This window comes from Canis aureus, chromosome 3, assembly GCF_053574225.1.
Source record: "Canis aureus isolate CA01 chromosome 3, VMU_Caureus_v.1.0, whole genome shotgun sequence".
In the NCBI taxonomy this organism is placed as follows: Eukaryota; Metazoa; Chordata; class Mammalia; order Carnivora; family Canidae; genus Canis; species Canis aureus.
This window is the reverse complement of record NC_135613.1, coordinates 30,629,544-30,647,771: the sequence shown is the minus strand read 5'-3', so window position 1 is coordinate 30,647,771 and position 18,228 is coordinate 30,629,544. Positions and strand designations below refer to the sequence as shown.

The window sequence follows — 18,228 nt, the reverse complement described above, 5'->3', positions numbered from 1 at the left end:
CAACAAAGTCGGCGCTGTGCGCAGCGGGCGGGGCGACGGCCAGGTTTTTGAGGGGCACCCGGCGGGCTTCCGCTGTGGCCACAGGACTTAAGAGGGGCGGCGGCCATGTTTGTGAAGGGCACCTGCTGGCTGCTCCTGTGTTCACAGCATTTAAGGGTGCGGCGGCCATGTTTGTGAGGGGCGCCTCCGAGGTCACAGCATGGGGGTGGGGGGAAAGGCGGCCATGTTTGTGAGGGGCACCGCCTTGGGCGCCGGCCACGTGTCTGGAGTAAGGCGGGAAGTGGTTGTCCGCCGGAGGGCGGTCTCTCTTCGTTCTCCGGGGGGCGGGCTTCTGGGCTCCGGTCCCTGGAGTCCGCGCGTCGCGGCAGCGCGGGAGTGCCCGGCCCGGGGGCTGCCGGCTGGCGAGTCCCTGCGGGCTTCTTCCTCCAGGTCGGCGGCAGGGACTACACGACCGGCCCGGGCTTGACCGCTGCGGGGACCTCCGCTGGCCCTTACCCCCGGGCGCGGACGGCCTCGGACGGCCTCGGACGGCGCTTCCTCCCGGGTCACCCGGCGGGCGGCTCCTCCGCGGCCCCGGCCAGCGCCCGGCCTCCCGGCGGCGCGGGGACCCGACGAGCCCAGGGACGCCTCCCAGAGTTTAGACGGACGAACCCAGGCTCGCTAGGACGCCCAGGCCCAGCGCTGAGGGCGAGGACTGCTGCCTGGAGACGCCGCTGCACCGCCCGCCAGCCTCCCCGCGACTGAGGGCCGCGCGGTCCTCGGGACCGACCCCAGCTGAGGGGCGCCTGTCCGTCCTCGCGACCGACCCCACCTGAGGGGCGCCTGTCCGTCCTCGGGACCGACCCCAGCTGAGGGGCGCCTGTCCGTCCTCGGGACCGACCCCAGCTGAGGGACGCCTGTCCGTCCTCGGGACCGACCCCACCTGAGGGGCGCCTGTCCGTCCTCGGGACCGACCCCAGCTGAGGGGCGCCTGTCCGTCCTCGGGACCGACCCCACCTGAGGGGCGCCTGTCCGTCCTCGGGACCGACCCCAGCTGAGGGGCGCCTGTCCGTCCTCGGGACCGACCCCAGCTGAGGGGCGCCTGTCCGTCCTCGGGACCGACCCCAGCTGAGGGGCGCCTGTCCGTCCTCGGGACCGACCCCACCTGAGGGGCGCCTGTCCGTCCTCGGGACCGACCCCACCTGAGGGGCGCCTGTCCGTCCTCGGGACCGACCCCAGCTGAGGGGCGCCTGTCCGTCCTCGGGACCGACCCCACCTGAGGGGCGCCTGTCCGTCCTCGGGACCGACCCCAGCTGAGGGGCGCCTGTCCGTCCTCGGGACCGACCCCACCTGAGGGGCGCCTGTCCGTCCTCGGGACCGACCCCAGCTGAGGGGCGCCTGTCCGTCCTCGGGACCGACCCCACCTGAGGGGCGCCTGTCCGTCCTCGGGACCGACCCCAGCTGAGGGGCGCCTGTCCGTCCTCGGGACCGACCCCAGCTGAGGGGCGCCTGTCCGTCCTCGGGACCGACCCCACCTGAGGGGCGCCTGTCCGTCCTCGGGACCGACCCCAGCTGAGGGGCGCCTGTCCGTCCTCGGGACCGACCCCAGCTGAGGGGCGCCTGTCCGTCCTCGGGACCGACCCCACCTGAGGGGCGCCTGTCCGTCCTCGGGACCGACCCCACCTGAGGGGCGCCTGTCCGTCCTCGGGACCGACCCCACCTGAGGGGCGCCTGTCCGTCCTCGGGACCGACCCCAGCTGAGGGGCGCCTGTCCGTCCTCGGGACCGACCCCACCTGAGGGGCGCCTGTCCGTCCTCGGGACCGACCCCAGCTGAGGGGCGACTGTCCGTCCTCGGGACCGACCCCAGCTGAGGGGCGCCTGTCCGTCCTCGGGACCGACCCCAGCTGAGGGGCGCCTGTCCGTCCTCGGGACCGACCCCAGCTGAGGGGCGCCTGTTCGTCCTCGGGACCGACCCCACCTGAGGGGCGCCTGTCCGTCCTCGGACCGACCCCAGCTGAGGGGCGCCTGTCCGTCCTCGGGACCGACCCCAGCTGAGGGGCGCCTGTCAGTCCTCGGGACCGACCCCACCTGAGGGGCGCCTGTCCGTCCTCGGGACCGACCCCACCTGAGGGGCGCCTGTCCGTCCTCGGGACCGACCCCACCTGAGGGGCGCCTGTCCGTCCTCGGGACCGACCCCACCTGAGGGGCGCCTGTCCGTCCTCGGGACCGACCCCACCTGAGGGGCGCCTGTCCGTCCTCGGGACCGACCCCACCTGAGGGGCGCCTGTCCGTCCTCGGGACCGACCCCAGCTGAGGGGCGCCTGTCCGTCCTTGGGCCATCAACCCCCAGGTCTGAGGGACGCCTCTCCGTCCTCGGGCCATCGACCTGCTAGGATTGAGGGACCCCTTTCCGTCCTCGGGCCATCGAACCCCAGGACTGAAGGACACCTGTCCCTCTCAGGCCATTGATTCCCCAGGACTGAGGGACACCTGTCTGTCCTCTGGCCCATTGACTGCCAGAACTGAGGGACACCTGCCTGTTTTCTGGCCCATCCCCCCGCCCAACACTGAGGGATACCTGTCTGTTCTCTGGCCCATCGGCCCCCCCAACACTGAGGGATACCTGTCCGTCCTCTGGCCCATCAACTCCCCCAGGACTGAGGGACACCTGTGTGTCCTCTGGCCCATCCGGGACTCCTGTCTGTCCTCTGGCCCATCGACCCCGCCAACACTGAGGGACACCTGTTTGTCCTCTGGCCCATTGATCCCGCCAACACTGAAGGATACCTGTCTGTCCTCTGTCCCATCCACTCCCCAACCCTGAGGGACACCTGTCCATCTTCTGGCCCATCGACCGCCCCCAACACTGAGGGACACCTGTCTATCCTCTGGCCCATCAACCCCCCCAACACTGAGGGACACCTGTCCATCCTCTGGCCCATCCGCCCCCAATACTGAGGGACACCTGTCTGTCCTCTGGTCCATCGACCCCCCCCCCAACACTGAGGGACACCTGTCTGTCCTCTGGCCCATTGACCCTCCCAACACTGAGGGACACCAGTCTGGCCTCAGGCCCATCGACCCCTCAAACACTGAGGGACACTTGCCTGTCCTCTGGCCCATCGACCCCCTACAACACTGAGGGACACCAGCCTGTCCTCAGGCCCATCGACTCCGCAAACACTGAGGGATACCTGTCTGTCCTCTGGCCCATCGACCCCTTCCAACACTGAGGGACACCTGTCTGTCCTCTGGCCCATTGACCCCCTCACTCCCCCACCAGGGCTTAGGGACACCAGCTCTTCCTCTGGCCCATCGCCACCCCACCCCAGGACTGAGGGACACCAGCTCTGTCCTCTGGCTCATCGAACCCCCCAACACTGAGGGACACTAGTCTGGCCTCTGGTCCATCACCACCCCACCCCAGGTCTGAGGGACACCAGTCTGTCCCCTGACCCATTGGCACCCCCCCCAGGACTGAGGGACACCAGCTTGTCCTCTGGCCCATCGACCCTCCCCCAGGGCTGAGGGACACCAGTCTGTCCTCTGGCTCATTGACTCCCCTCTCCCAGGACTGAGGCACGCCAGCTTGTCCTCTGGCCCATCGACCCTCCCCCAGGGCTGAGGGACACCAGTCTGTCCTCTGGCCCATTGGCCCTCCCCCCAGGACTGAGGGACACCAGCCTGTCCTTTGGCCCATCAGCCCTACCCCCCCAGGACTGAGGGATACCAGCTTGTCCTCTGGCCCATTGACACCCCCCAGGACCGAGGGACACCAGTCTGTCCTCTGGCTCATCGACTCTCCCCCACCCCGCCCCAGGACTGAGGGACACCAGTCTGTCCTTTGGCTCATCGACTCCCCCCACCCCCTGCCAGAACTGAGGCACGCCAGCTTGTCCTCTGGCCCATCGACCCTCTGCCAGGGCTGAGGGACACCAGTCTGTTCTCTGGCCTGGCTGGCCGCTGCCCCTCCAGGACTGGCCTCCTGGTGGCGCCCCACAATTGCAGCAGCCACCGTAGGTGTGCTTCGCCATCCAGGAGAGTGCTGGTTATTATATTTTTACAGGTGAGAACATTTAAAATAGGCAGTTTTGTCAGAAGCATTAGATTTTCCAGTTAACTGTAGAGGTCGAAAAGTGACCTGTGTTGTGCTCGGCCCCATGTACTGCTCGAGGGTCCCTCTGCGCGTTGTTCCCCAGCACACGTGCTTCTTACTCTTCTCTCCAGGCGCTGACTCCTCTGCTCCTGGGGACCGCCTCCCTCAGCCTGGAAATACACCCAGTGAGCCTATCTAGTGCATAAATGTGAGCGCCCCCCCCCCCATCCCGCCGCTGCATCCCTGCCCTGCAGACTAGGTGGGGCCCCTTCAGGCAGATCCCCCGCGGGCTGCTTCTGGCAGCAGGTGCGGACACACGCGGGGCTATTGTGCACGCTTCTGCGCTCACGCTCACACTCATACATGCGCTCATGCTCCCACGTGTGTTCACACTCAGGTACTCATTCTCTCCCACGTGCTCACGCTCACGTGTTCACACGTATTCACACGCACTTACATATATGCATGCTTGTCCCCCGGCCACTGTCTGGACCCTCCTTCCTTCCCAGGGTTGTGTTTTTGTTGTTTTTTTAAGATTTATTTATTCATGAGAGACACAGAGAAAGAGAGAGAGGCAGAGACACAGGCAGAGGGAGAAGCAGGCTCCATGCAGGGAACCTGACACAGGACTCGATCCTGGGTCTCCAGGATCACGCCCTGGACTGAAGGCGGCGCTAAACTGCTGAGCCACCCAGGCTGCCCTAGGGTTGTGTTTCTAGCTGCATGTTTTGCATGGTCTGTGTGAAAGGAAGACAGATGTGCTTGGGCAGGAAAATCTATTTGAAAAGGAAACCGATAAGGTCATTGCCAGCTGTTGGAGGGAAACCCAAGGCTGGACCATGTTAAACACCCAAACTATCTCATTCTTTAAAATTTTATTTATTTGAGAGAAAGAGAGAGAGATTGAGAGAGAGAGAGGCAGAGACACAGGCAGAGGGAGAAGCAGGCTCCATGCAGGGAGCCTGACGTGGGACTCAATAACGGGTCTCCAGGATCACACCCTGGGCTGAAGGCGGTGCTAAACCACTGAGCCAACCTGGTGGCCCTAACTTGTCCCATTTGCACCGAGATTGGTTTCCTAATAAGCCAGGTCCTGAAATTTTATTCCGGAGTCCTTCAGAACTCCACTTTCATAAACTAGGACTTGATTGCCACCAGCTAGTTCTTGGCTCTCCCATTGCACATGGTGTCAGCAGGTGTTGGGACCCCTGCATGAGTTCACCTGACTTGGTGGGGCCTCCAGAGTCCAGCCCCCCACGGGGAGGGTTTCATCTCTGTTTTCAAGTATGCCCTGCTCCCCCACCCCTCCCCCAATGTGGGAATGGTGTGTCCAGTCCCCCAGCTGCTCAGGCCTGACACCCAGTTCCCGCCCCCCCCGCCCCCCCGCCCCATCAGCTCACCCTCCCTCACCGCCCAGATCCAGTCAGTGGCCATTCTTGCTAATTCCAGACTGCACAGCTGGTCCCCCTCCTTGTTTTGCCCACAGAGCCCACAGCAGGGGAGTGGTCACTTACCAGTGCCAGCTGACCCCCTGCTGAAGCTCTTTGGTGCTTCCTCATGCTTCTACAGTTTAAGCCCTTGCACATGGTAGGTGTTCAGTGATGTTTGTTGAATGAATGTGTAGGAGGTGAGGTGCCTACCACAGCTCCACTGCTCTCTCCCTCACCCTCTGCTGTGTGTGCTCCCTGAGCTATGGCTCCTCCTTGGAAAACTTGCTCTCCCCAGCCCCCCACTTATCTTTCCTGACTAATAATACCTGCTTCAGACCTCAAATCAGCTTAAATTGCCTGTCCTTGACGGGAGGGGGCATCACCAGACTTCTCCTGACCAATCAATTGCCCACAAGTTCACTTTCCTCATTATAGCTTTATTTAGTGTTCTGCTTTTCCTTCAGGATGTGGGGCACTGTGACTCTTTTCTCTCTTGGAGCATCACTCCTTCATTTGCTCGCTTGTTCATTCTAGGTGTTTGCTAAACTGTTGTGTGCTAAGCTCCTCTTGTATGCCAGGGACTGGGCTAGACCTGGGCTTACAACAGTGGTGCACTCAAGGGAGTCATCAGGCCTGCCTTTGTCATGCTTTTAGTCTAAGGTGGTAGAGTGGTGGTTAGGGTGGGGGTGAGGGGGGTGGGTGCTGGTATAATAATCAAACAAGGAATTGTAAATCTTCAGCAGTGAGGGAAGTTACAGGGGAGAAGCCACATCAAGGGACAGCTCATGGGGGTGGGGGTGTGAGATAAGGCTCCTGGTAGGAAGTGGCAGTGGAAATTACTCAGGGTCACCTCTTCCCTCCAGGACCAAGTCCCATTCAAGCGCAGCAGGAGGAAGCAGGCAGGAGCCCACACCTGGGCCAGGGCTGCACCTGCCCCAGGGCTGCCACTTCTGGTGAGGCAGGAAGCCCCAAGCTGGTGGAGGAGCCGTTCTTTGCTTCTCGGGCTCCTGGCACTGGGATGCCATGAATCCTGCATGCTAGAACCAAAGCCCGTGCCTCTGTGTGGGTTCCTGACGTGTACTTCATTTCCCTCTTCAAGACTGATTGTGCCCTGCCTTCCAGGTGGGGACACAATGAGGGCCGTCCTAATGGCAGGTGTGCTCCTTGTTTGTGGTCAGTCCCCCACAGGGATCCTCAGCTCCTGGAAGGCAAGGCCTGCATCTTGCTCATGACCACGGCCCCAGAGCCGGGCTCAGTGGCCGGGACATGCTGCTAGGTGCTCAGCAAATATTTGTTGAAAGGATGAATGGTGGTAAGAATGCATATGAGGAAGTTGTGGATTGAAGATTGGGAGGAAACTCTGTATTCTCGCCTGTAACACAAGCTCACCATCCAAACACTGCTATGTCCACAGTTCAATATTTGCCCTCCACAAACACTGCGTGGCTGGCGAAAAAGTTAGAGAGAATTTTCAATTGATTAAGTCAGTGGATTCGTTCACTTGGGTCATCCTGGCCTGGAGCACATCTCCTTAGTACCAGCAGATGGTGGCCTGTATGACGAAGGATTGTCTCTCTTATGCTGACCTTTTATATATAAAAAAGCAGATATAGTAATTTTTTAAGTGAGGGAAAACCACAAGTCAAAAAGCTCACAGAAGAATATGAAGCAGCAGGAGCTCTCTCATGGCTGTTGGAATGCAACATGCCATGGCCACTTTGGAAGACAGGTTGGTGGTTTCTTACAGAACTGAACATCTTCATACCCTGTCATCCAGCACGCATGCTCCTTGGTATCCACTCAAAGGATGTGAAACTTATATCCACACAAAAGCCTGCACAAGCATGTTGGATAGCATCCTTACTTGTAATTGCTAAAACTTAAAAACAGCTAAGAAGTCCTTTAGAAAAGGTTAGTGGGTTAACAAAACGGTCCATCCAGACTATGGAGTATTATTCAGCACTAAGAAGAAATGAGCCGTCAAGCCATGGAAAGACATGGAGGAACCAATTGCATCACACTAACGACAAGAAGCCAATCAGAAATCTGTACATGCTGTATGATTCCAGCTATGTGACATTCTGGAAAAGGCAAAACTAGACGGGTGAGGCAGGCGGATGAGCTGAAGATAGGGTCATTCAGGCAATGAAGTGACTCTAGGAGTAATTACTATTTTCATCCAAACCCAAAGAATGTCCAACACCAAGAGTGAACCCCACTGTAAACTGTGGGCTCTGGGGGATGATGACGTGTCAACATATGTTCACCAATGATAACATGTGTCCCACTCTGGGGGGGGGGGTTGTTGCTAGTGGGGGAGGCTGAGTGATGGTGGGAGGGACAGGGGAAATATGAGAAATCTCAGTATCTTCTCAGTTTGGCCATGAACCTAAACCGCTCTGAAAAACAAGTCTAGTTATAAAAGGAATGTGATATGTTTAAGCATTGATTAAAAAAATAAAAGCTCCCAGCCTGGTTTTCATTTTATGAGTTGGACAAGCATAGCTCCATGGTTGGACAGATGTCTACTGTGGAAAAGATCTCAACTCCTCACCATGGTCGGACAGATGTCTACTGTGGAAAAGATCTCAACTCCTCACCTAATGCCACATAGGTTCCTGGGGTCCTGTAAGGCATCTTCGGGATGCAGTTGAAGGAGGCCATGCAAGCTCTGAGCTTCAGAGGGCACATGAGAGGCATGCAGAGCTCCTGCTGTGGCTGCTGGGAAGTGCCATGGTGTTCCAAAGGGCCGCCAGTGTGGAGCAGGAAGTGGTCATGTAGAGGTAGGTTGGGCAAGAAAAGCTTTCTGGAGGAGGCAGTGCTGGCATTGGCTTTTAGTGTGCAGAATGTGTGTGCATACACAGCTGGAGGAAGATGCGGAGAGGGGCCACAGGCACGTACCTGTGCAGGGATGGGTGGGTGGGGACGGTCTTCACGAAGCTTCCCTGGTGGCTAAACATGGATGGGATTTTTGTAGCTCATTTGCAGGCTAATCAAACAGTTTGTGGCATTAAAATGTTTGAGAACAATTGGCCGTGTTCTGCTTCAAATCTCCTACACCCTGCTGGGAAGAGTGTGCAAGCGTGGGTGATTACACATGTGCATGCTTCAGTAAGTTCCTGGTCAGCAGAAGGTCATTGTCCAGGGCCAGCTTCTCATCTGGCACCTCAGAGACAGGGGACCTGGTGCCCTCCATGCTCACAGCTGTGGTCACCTAGAGATACCACCACGAGGGGTCCTTACTTGGGATTTCTTGACACTGTTTTTCACATCCACTTGGCTTTCAATTCTTGCCTTCTGTCTGTTCTGCAATTAGGTGTGTGTCCTAAAAATCTAATAGCACTTCTGTTTTTATTGATAGCAACTCAAAGTCATTTTGGGAAGTAGTCAGGATGCAAATGTGCATGAAGGAAAATCCTTATAATGCTTCCACATTCCACCAGTGTTGGAGCAGTGCAGATCAGCCCCCATCAGCCGGGAACTGTCTTCTGACACCTCCTCAGCACGTTTTAAGTGCTACCATTGGATATTCATTTTATTCACCAAACATTTACGGAGCTTTCTGTGTGTGCCTCAGCATCTTTAGAAGCATCGCAGACCATATCACACGGCTGGGACCCTGACCACAGGCAGGTGTGGTTCCCACCAGGGAGGGAGGGGCTTGCAGTTTTCACTCCCTTTGGGGTACAAATGAGCTGCAGTCAGCACGGAGCATTCAGACCACGAACCCTGACATTGCCTTGGCCTGGAAGCTCCCTAGCTGCTAGCTGCACAGTGTGTGTGGGGGGGGACCACAGTTACAATGTCCTTTGAATAAAAAGCCTGGAATTTGCAGAGCCTGGAAAAGGCTAAATTTCCAGCTAGATGAAGAAAATGCCATTTTATGAGAACCTTTGGGCAGGCGGGAAGAAAAACACAAAGATGAAAAGCCCTATTTTGGGAGCTCCCTTGCCCTCAAGCAAGCAGGGTGGTGGTGGTGGAAATCAGCTTATGATCATATTAACCGCCAAGCGAGGTTCGGTCTGCGGAGCTGAATGTGTAAATTAGGCGCTCACAGCAGGTTTATTTCTGCCTCCCACTCACAAATGCTTCCGTGTCCCATCGCCCTTTTGGCTCATTTGGCTAAGCATCAGTGACACGTTAGGGACAGCCGCCAAAGAAATGAAATTTGTCCACAAATACGATGATCATTAACTGGTGGTTGTTTTTCCCTCCGTAGGCAACGTAATGGTATGCGGCTGTGCAAGAATAAGTTCTGTTGGAACGGTCTGTGTTTCAGGCACCAGAACCCAAGCATTGGTAGGACCCTGCCACCACCCACGTCGGGGAAGCCATGCAGGAGAAGGCACTGCGGTGGTCCTGCCCGTTCTCACTGATGTCACATTCTGGCAGGACATAGAGCAATAGGACCAAGAATGACCGACCCCGAGTCTAGGTCTATTTATGGCTGTGGCCTTGGAGAGCTAAATTTCATCAGATTCCAAATCAGATGAGTTTCCTCTGGGCTGTAGAGATGCTATCAGGTGCCTGCATCTTCCCCGGGTGTCAGTATGGGTGATGAAGGCCCTCGGAGGGACAGCCAGGGCAGCCAGAGGGCAAGCAGGCAAGAGCCAGCTCAGGAAGGCAGAAGTGCCTGCCCCTGGAGGCCCAGACAATACATGAATCCCTTCTTTCCTGTGGTCTTTCACCCACTTGAAAGACATGCCACGAATATGCAGTTTTGCTTGCAGTGATGTGGGACCAGAGAGATTTTGCATCAGCAGTATTTGTTGGGAAACATGGCAAAGTCAGGGGGAGCCCCGTATTTCTCCTTATCATGTGGATGGTAGCCGGCTCAGGGAACAAAGAAAGGTATCTGATCGAGGAAGTGGTTAATTCACAAAACCATAACTGATGTGAGTCTGTAAGTCAAGCTGAGAAGGTGGCTCTGAGTAAACTGGAGTCCCAAGGGACACGGGAAGGGCCTCCCCACATGGGTCAGCGAGGGTTCCCCTTGCTCCGTGGACACGGGGGACAGCATGGCACATCAGCCTGCCCTCACTCCGGCTGGCTCCTCTGCATGAAGGAATCCCCGCTATCCTTGAAGGGCATCTGTCTCCTCGCATCCCCGCGGCTGGCATCCCTGTCTTGCTGCTTGCTAAGAATCCAGAACAGATTCAGGTCAGTGCATTTCGAGGCAGCTAAACGCTGGATAAATGGCATTGTACGTAAATTTCAGTGGCACAGCCAGGGTTACCCGCGGCCTTGCTCGCAGCAGCTAACAGGTGTGAGCTAATGTCACGGATGTAACCTTGCTTCTCCGGTGGTGCCGCTGCCAAGGCTGGATTCCTCCCCGCTCTGTCCCGGCTGCTTCATGGAACGGTTTCAGCTTGTGCCACTCCAGCCGTCTTTTTGAAGTCTGGGCAGAAAGTGGAAGGCAGGGCCTGCTTTGTTATCTGGTCTCCACACTCGTCTCTTTTGGTTCCTGGGTTTTTGGCTCACAGACGAGGGGCGGCTAACAAGGTTTGTGTCTCGTTGAGGGTTTTATGACTGAACCATCTGGAATTTTTGGACATTTTCAAACTAGCACAATTGGCATGAATTTAGAGGTGAAAAGGTGGGGATAATCTTTTCTCTTGGATTTGTTGGTCCTAGGATATAGAACGTCAATATCCAGAAGACACATTCGTACCAGATGAGGAATTGGGAGAATGATATTCTTTCTTTCTCTCTCTCTCTGACTCTTGTTCTGTCTCAGATACATGGCATGAATTTAGCCCAGTTTCAAAGTTATTTATTCATGAGAGACACAGAGAGAGAGGCAGAGACATAGGCAGAGAAGCAGGCTCCCTGACGTGAACTTGATGCGGGACTCGATCCCAGGACCCCGGGATCATGCCCTGAGCTGAAGACAGACGCTCAACCACTGAGCCACCCAGGCATCCCTCAACTTCACAGGTAAAGGACGCAGTCCACATGAGACCTCCCTTCAGCTGCAAGCTTGGAGTCCCCATGACCACCCTCTGGTTAGCTAATTCTCTAGAAGGGGTCATGGAACTCTCCGAGGGCTCTTACGGGGAATGGACACAAGTTGAGATCAGCCAAAGGAAGAGACACATGAACAGATCCTGAAAAGTGCCCAAAGTGAGTTTCGCTGGCCCTCCCCACTGGGTCAGCATTGATGCACACGCAGGGGATCGCCAACCAGAGAGCTCCCCCAAGCCTCCCTGCCCCACATGCTCATTAGATAGCTCTGCCTCACGGAGGGATGACTGAGGATCCATCAATTGATTATTGACTAGTGGGTTGCGTGCATCGTTGGTCTCAGTCTCCAGGTGATGGGTACCTAAATCACAGGGCTGGTCTTTGAGGCATGGCCGGCCCTACCCTAGAAGTATCATGTGCATCTTGTCGTTGGATTACTTGGGATGACCCATGGCCCAGGAAGGCAGGCCCTCCTGCCAGGTGGGACATCTTAGAGGTCCCCCAGAGGTGGGAGACAGATTAAATTATTTGCCCCCTCCCCATGGAGAAGATGAAATACAGTGTCCTGGTGGGTCTGTAACTCCCTCTCCCTCTTTCGTAGGCTGGTTGGAACTTTCTTATCTCTTTTCTGGTGATTTCTGCTGAATTCCCTGGAACTAATGCCCATTGTATGCACCTGATTACAAAGGGAAAGGTTTTATAGAACATTTCTCCTCTCAGGAAAATGAGAGGCACCCTGCCTTTTTCTTGGTGAGAGAGAAATGTTCTTTTGAATAATTTTTTAATTTACTAAAATTTTTTGATTCCATTGCTGCAAGGATGCAATCTTCCAGTGGAGAGGCACACAGATAACGATGTTTTAATATTTGCGCTGCTCGGAAGTGAGGCCGGCGAAAGCCCAGGGGCCGCCAAACTGCAGTGATTTGTTAAACAGCTCCCGCCAACTTGCTGAGATGATGAAACACGGGTCCCTGGGCTGGCAGAAACACATTCTTCCCCCTCCCCAGGACCACCAGGACCCAAGCCAGGCTCCTCTGCACCCCCGACCCACAGTACCCCTGGCCACTAGCGTGCCCCGGAGGCCAGCCTTCCCCGTCATCCACAAATTAATTATCTGTACCTCCAATGGGATGATGTTCTTGCCGTTCATTTACTACCTGGAGTTTAAAAAGTCATGTGTTTTAAGGTCAGTAAACCCTCGGTTCTGTGCCTGGTGGCACCTGAGTTACTGGTTACTTAAGGTCACCCACAGGCCATGGTGCTGTGTCCAGATGGTGATAAGTTTAGCTTCAGTGTCACCATGGGGCTCTTGCTAGCAGTGGCTTTTTAAACTTTGCAGTGTCAGGTACGTCCAACTTTCTGAGATAGTAGAGCTGCTCCTGAGGTCCAGTGGTCCAGGCCCCAATGTTCACTTACCTCTCAAGCCTCCTGGCCTGGGCTGTGCACTGGTGCTGGAAGTACAAGGCAGTTTTCTGGGGAAGTCTTCGGGGGATGGCAGGGCAAACAGGGCACTCAGGCATCAGTAGAGGTATGGTGCCCCAGCTGTGCATACTTGGCCACCCTAACTACTGATTGGCATGAGGGTCTCATCTTTGTAGAGAGTAGGGTACCCACCTGCAAAGGTGGCTAACACAGAAGTGGGGTGTACTGGGATGGAAGCCGGGCCCTTCGCAGCTCCCTGGTAACTGTTGATGGAGTAGCCAAGTCAGGTGACACTGGGGACATTCGGCATCTGAGCCCCCATGCTGATGGGGTGAGCATAGTGATGCTTATGTGCTCTGAGGGCACTTTCATTGTGCCTGACACTGTTCTAAGCTTCTTCTGTGCATGACCTCATTTGATTTTTGAAGCACCCTAGAGATGGGTTCTCTCATTGCATCCATTTACACCTGGGGAGACTGAGGCATGAGGAGGAGAGAAAACATGCCCAAGACCACATAGCAAGGAGGTAGTAGCGTCAGGTTCTGGACTTAGATATCCTGCCCCTGACTGAACTTCGCTACCAGGTGAGCTTGCAGGGGGGAGGTCCTCTCCCCTCCCCCCACCCCAGGAGGGGAAGTGCTGGGTGCCAGTAAGTGCTAAGTGGAGGGTGGCCAGCTGGAGAGCCATCCCGGGCCTGCTCACCCTGTAGTCTGGTGTCTCAGTCCTGACAGCAGGGGGCAGGACGAGACAGGGAACTGCAGCCACGGTAGGGGCTCCAGCTCCTGTGGCCGGCTCCAAGGAGACTCAGGATGAGGGCGGCAGGGGCAGGGCAAGGAAGGTGGCTCCTTCTCTGACGACCTTCAGAATCTATGGGTGGGCCAGGGTCTCATGAGCAGCAGCCCCTTCTGTAGAGAAAGTGCCTCTTTGGCTCCCAACACCCTGTTGGACGAGGGGTGTGAAAGCGTATTCCATATGAATCGGGGAGAAGTGGCAGGTGCTCTCATGCAGGCTCGTCACAGAGGAACCCCTGCCCCTGCACAGTGCCTGCTTGCTGGTCCGGAGGCAACGTTGATCTGATGCCACAGTGATGTCTGTACTCTCGTTCTGTGCTTGGGGTCTTGCCTGGTGGTGGGTGGAGTGTGCTCACCCTGCCTTCTGCCACCCTCTGCTGCCCCTGAGCTCAGCCCCTCTGCGAGGTCTTCGGGTCACTACAGGGCGGGCCAAGCTAGGCCCCTATGTCCACAGGGCCTCTGCTGCTAGGACCTAGGAGGCATAGCCAGGACTTGGGACCCAGGTCAAGGGTGCAGACTTTCCCTCTCTCCCCACTCCCCACTCCGTGGGCTTCTAGAAGACCTTCCTTTGTGGGGCTTCTGACGAAGCACGATGGAGGGAGAGATGTGCTGGTCCACATCTCTCAGCCACAAAGGAAGATGGGAGGCCCAGAGTGACAGAGGCTGTAACGGAGCCCTGGGGCCACTGGCTGGGCTGCTCCTGGGGGGTGTGCCCTGGGGCAGGGCTGTGTTCTCTCAGCATCACACTCCAGCTGCTGCCTACTCCCCACTTTTCCTTGAAGCTTTCCTTCCCGTACTGTGTCTTGAACCTTGTTCCTGCCTCTGCTTCCCTCCTGGGGCAGATACCCAAGCCCCCAGCCCAGTTGGAGGAGGGATACCAGCAGCCCATGGTCCCAGGGTTTCTAGGGCTCCCTGGAGAGGCCAGCCTTGATTTAACATGGACATTCCACACAGACACTCTGCTTTGGTTGTTCCCAGGCCCCCTCTGCATATGCACTCCAGCACCTTTATGCCAAATCTTAAGTTAACCAGGGCCAAGAGATGGGGCAGGAACTAAGGACCCAGACCAGGGTCAGACCAGCAGGCACGGGGTCACCCAGCATCACTGGCATCTCTGTGTGGGCATAGGCGTCCTCAGAACAGAGCCTTCTGGGGTGCAGTTCTGAGTGGCTGCCGTGTCCTGTGTGGGGACCCAGAAGGGAGCCTGTGAAGCCTAGTGGGTCTGGGATAGTCTGTCTGATGGCAAGTGGAACCAGAATGGAACCGAGACATGGAGGACAGTGTCTGGCCTGCCCTTGGGGCCTGCTGCTGGCTGTGGGGTCAGGGCTGCACACTCTCATGACTCTGCCATTGCTCTGTGTCTGGGTCTCCAGTGACCTGGAGGCCTGGGGAGAGGGGCTCGGGAGCAAGGGGCTGAGTAGTAGAAGTTTGACACAAACTCCCAGGTTTAGACCCCAGGCCCAGGGAAGCGGCACCTGAAAGGAATATGGCCAGGTGGTGCCCGGGTGCAGCTAGCCCTGCTGGTGTGGACAGAGGTCAAGCATGTGCACTTCTCTGCACTTGGGACATGGCTCAGAAATTCGCTCCCTTGAAGGCGACTCTGAGTTGACAGCTCTCCCTAGGGATGCCCAGGCACTCAGTGTCCAGCTCCTGCTATGGAGGCTTCTGAAAGCCTTGGGGGGACCTGACAAATGACCCTGAGGAAGGAGGACAAGACAGTTGTGTTGAGGACAGTGGACAGGAACCGGGAGGCATTGTCTGGGGCTGCAACAGGACAGGTTTAGGTTAGAATACAGTTTTGAAATATTGATGATGCATTTATTCAACATCCATTTATAGAGTATCGATTTTGTGCCCGATCATGGTGTAGACAATGTTGGGGACACAGCAGTGGACACAAGTGGCCCCGGATGCCTGCCCTGTGAATCCAAGGCTCTAGTGGAGGAGATGGGAATTGACATAGTATGTGTGGTATCTGGGCCCCCTGAGGGTGACGTGGGATGAGCTGGGACAGGTCTGGCATCGGGAATGTGGGGCGGCACTTGAGTGTTATGATGTCAATATGAGGAGCTGGCACGTCAGAAGCCAGCAGCCTGGGTTGGAGTGTGAGGTGGTGGACGAGCCCGTCACAGACACGTGAGGACCACTGAGGCCACGTCTCCCATGGTGTTCCTGAGCTGTCTGGCCTCTGAAAGTGGTGCTGGTGCCCCGTGACAGCCATTCTTCTGGGGAATAAGGGAGAAATGGGGATATCACCCCCACTACCCTGCCCATCCCACTGCTGGGATGTACAGCCAGGTTCCCGACTGTGGCAAAGACAGACCTGGAGGGGCACCATCTTTTTTTTTTTTAATTTTTATTTATTTATGATAGTCACACACACACAGAGAGAGAGAGGCAGAGACATAGGCAGAGGGAGAAGCAGGCTCCATGCACCAGGAGCCCGATGTGGGATTCGATCCCGGGTCTCCAGGATCACGCCCTGGGCCAAAGGCAGGCGCTAAACCACTGCGCCACTCAGGGATCCCTGGAGGGGCACCATCTTAAGACCAGATATGGCTGTCTATTTTATGTGTCAACTTGGCTGGACCATGGTGCCCAGATATGGGGCCAAACATTATTCTGGGTATTTCCATGAGGGTTATTTCTGGATGAGATTGAGATTTACGTCAGTGGAGTTTTAGTGAAGCAGATTGCTCTCTGTGATGTGGTGGGTCTCATCCAAGCAGTTGAAGGCCTGACTAGAGCAGAAGACCGGCATCTCCTGAGCAAGAAGAAATTCTGTGGCGGACAGACTTGGGACTTGAACTATAGCATTGGCTGCAAAGGTTGGGTCTACAGCTTCCTCATCCATTCTGCAGATTTGGGGCTTGCAGCTTCCATAATTGTGTGAGCCAGTTCCTTGAACCAAATTTCTCTCCACGTGTATGCACATCGTTTTGTTTTTGTTTCTCTGGAGAGCCCTCACTCATACACGCCAGGGCGGGATGCAGCTGGGGTTCTCTAAGACAGAAGAAATGGTCCCCGAGAAGCAGCATCCAGCAAGGGCTGAAGAGCATCCTTCTGGACTAGGGAGCTGTGCAGGGTCACGTCGAATCTACTGTAGCAAGGCCGTGGTAGCTCACCATCAGTCCCCAAGAAAGCCTGTCCTTTAACGCACAACACGCAGCACCCATGCCCTCTCCCCATACAGCCCCCAAGGTGATTGTGGCTGGTGCCCTAGCCCCTGTTCATCCCAGCTGCTTCCCCTTCGCTTGACTGACACCACCCATGACTCATGAGTACCTCCAGTCTCCAGAAAGGGAAAAGAAAAGGGAATCCAACCATCATCATTCTGAAGAGTCCCTTGGTCCTCTGTCCATGCTGGGCCCTCTACTACACTGCTCCTGACCTCCCCAGCGCAGTCCCCCGAGTCTCATGGAGGACTCCCCCAGCTCCCAAGAATTCAGACTCCCTCATCTCTGTCTCCAGGACGTCTCTTGTCCACTTGCCCGGCCCTTCCTGCCAAGGCCGGGCTCTGCCTCTGGGCAGGCCGGCGGTCAATGTGTGGCCTGCAGGGTGCGGTGCTGCAGAAGCCGTGGTTCTCTGGGGCCCTGGTGGCCAGATGTGGCGGTGCTCAGACACAGTGGCTTTGTCGGCATGGCAGGGTGGCAGAGGCTGTGGCTCAGCCAGCCCTCCACAGGACCCATGTGGGGCACCAGCTGGGGCCAGATGCTGTGCCTCTGGCTTCTGCTACTCGGCTCCCCATCTGCTGCTGCTTCAGGCTGGAGGGGTTTGTTCTTCCCCTCCCACTCCCTCCATACCTTCCTCCCCCAGCCATCCCTCCACATTCTCAGAAGCCATAATCCCCATAAGAAACTCCTTTTCCTAAAATGTGGGCATTGCTTCTGCTTTCTTGACTGGCCCCAATCTGCTCATGGAGTATGCCCTCAGCAGAGATACGGCCTTCTCACATGGAGAGGATGTTTCACTAGGCAGGTCAGCTGGTCTTTCTCTAAACTTGTCCAATCTTGCAGAGGGCTCTGGGCATTGTCTCTGTGTCACCATGAGGCCTGGGTGTCTGGGTGGGTGGTCACTGCCTGTTCCTGACGTTTCCTTACAGGGGAGAGATGTCCCTTCGTGGAAGGCTCCAGGCTTCCTGTCCTTGCTTTGTGTCCTGACTCCACAGGGGAGTGAACCTCCTGTGGGTGAGGGGCGGCTCCTGGTCCACCTTTGCCAGTAGGATGCAGACGAAAGAGGACATGTCACGAGCTGAAGGGCCTGGGTATCCCTCCTTCCTTCCTTTCTGCCCAGATGGGGGGCGGGGAGCAGCTGGCCAGGTCTGCCCTGGGGCAGGGAGGCTGCGTGGCTCGGCCACAGAGCTGTGCCCCAGCCCTTCGTGCAGCAGTGAGATTTTGGTTCTCCGCGCACTGACTCATTTGTCTGATTTCTTCCTCAGTTTGGAACCTGGGTTTGGGTCCCCCTTCAAAGACCTGGGTGACAGGCAAGCTTTAAAAACAGCATTTTTAAGGCACCAAATTGCTCTTTCCCACGTTGGTATTTCCT

At 56.7% G+C, this 18,228-nt stretch overlaps 2 long non-coding RNA genes across 5 annotated transcripts; both read left to right on the top strand.

Annotated features, from left to right (window-relative positions):
- Nucleotides 1–43: 43 nt before the first annotated feature.
- Nucleotides 44–16,080, top strand: LOC144310488 (uncharacterized). Of its 4 annotated transcripts, none has more exons than XR_013376218.1 (4): nt 44–156; nt 8,121–8,289; nt 8,868–9,135; nt 9,726–16,080. It is a non-coding gene; the product is annotated as an uncharacterized LOC144310488 (long non-coding RNA). The 4 variants fall into 4 exon arrangements; XR_013376220.1 differs by lacking the exon at nt 44–156 and having other exon boundaries at nt 7,857–8,289; nt 9,726–11,629; nt 12,289–16,080; XR_013376217.1 differs by lacking the exon at nt 44–156 and having other exon boundaries at nt 7,857–8,289.
- LOC144304985 (uncharacterized) lies at nt 2,227–2,980 on the top strand. The gene is made up of 2 exons (XR_013372014.1): nt 2,227–2,330; nt 2,374–2,980. It is a non-coding gene; the product is annotated as an uncharacterized LOC144304985 (long non-coding RNA).
- Nucleotides 16,081–18,228: the final 2,148 nt, after the last annotated feature.